The sequence below is a fragment of the Cherax quadricarinatus genome, chromosome 8 (genome assembly GCF_038502225.1).
Source record: "Cherax quadricarinatus isolate ZL_2023a chromosome 8, ASM3850222v1, whole genome shotgun sequence".
In the NCBI taxonomy this organism is placed as follows: domain Eukaryota; kingdom Metazoa; phylum Arthropoda; class Malacostraca; order Decapoda; family Parastacidae; genus Cherax; species Cherax quadricarinatus.
Window position 1 is genome coordinate 59,463,106 of NC_091299.1, and position 1,207 is coordinate 59,464,312.

Sequence of the window (1,207 nt, forward strand, 5' to 3'; positions counted from 1 at the left end):
AATGATAGAAAAGAAACTAAAGGTTTGGTACACAAATGCGGATGGAATAATGAATAAACATGAGGAGTGGAATGAAAGAATCAGTGAAAAATCCCCAGACATCATAGCAGTCACAGAAACAAAACTCGCTGAGATAATAACAGACACAATCTTCCCAACAGGATATCAGATCCTGAGGAAAGATAGAAGGAGTAGAGGGGGAGGAGGGGTTGCACTGCTCATAAAACACCAATGGGGATTTGAGGAAATGGAAGGCATGGACATGATTGGAGAAAGAGACTACATTGTAGGTACAATTCAGTCCGGAGAACATAAAGTAGTCATTGGAGTGATGTATAACCCACCACAGAACTGCAGGAGGCCAAGAGAGGAGTACGAAGAAAACAACAGGGTGATGGTGGACACACTGGCTGAGGTGGCAAGAAGAGCTCACTCGAGCAGAGCAAAGTTACTGGTAATGGGCGATTTCAACCACAGGGAGATCGACTGGGAAAACCTGGAGCCACATGGGGGTCCCGAAACATGGAGAGCAAAGATGATGGATGTGGTACTTGAAAACCTCATGCATCAACATGTCAGGGACACAACCAGAGAGAGAGGGGAGGATGAGCCAGCAAGACTGGATCTTGTGTTCACCCTGAGCAGTTCAGACATCGAGGACATCACTTACGAGAGGCCCCTTGGAGCTAGCGATCATGTGGTTCTGAGTTTTGACTATATAGTAGAGTTACAAGTGGAGAAGGTAACAGGAACTGAAGGGGACAGGCCAAACTATAAAAGGGGGGGACTACACAGGTATGAGAAACTTCCTGCAGGAGGTTCAGTGGGACAGAGAAATGGTAGGAAAATCAGTAAACGAGATGATGGAATATGTGGCAACAAAGTGCAAGGAGGCAGAGGAAAGTTTTTGTTCCCAAGGGAAACAGAAATAATAGGAAGACCAAGACGAGTCCTTGGTTTACCCGAAGGTGTAGGGAGGCAAAAGCTAAGTGCAACAGAGAATGGAAAAGGTACAGGAGGCATAGGACCCAGGAAAACAAGGAGATTAGTAGAAGAGCCAGAAACGAGTATGCGCAGATAAGGAGGGAGGCCCAGAGACAGTATGAAAACGACATAGCATCGAAAGTCAAATCTGACCCGAAACTGCTGTATAGCCACATTAGGAAGAAGACAACAGTCAAGGACCAGGTGATAAGGCTGAGGAAAG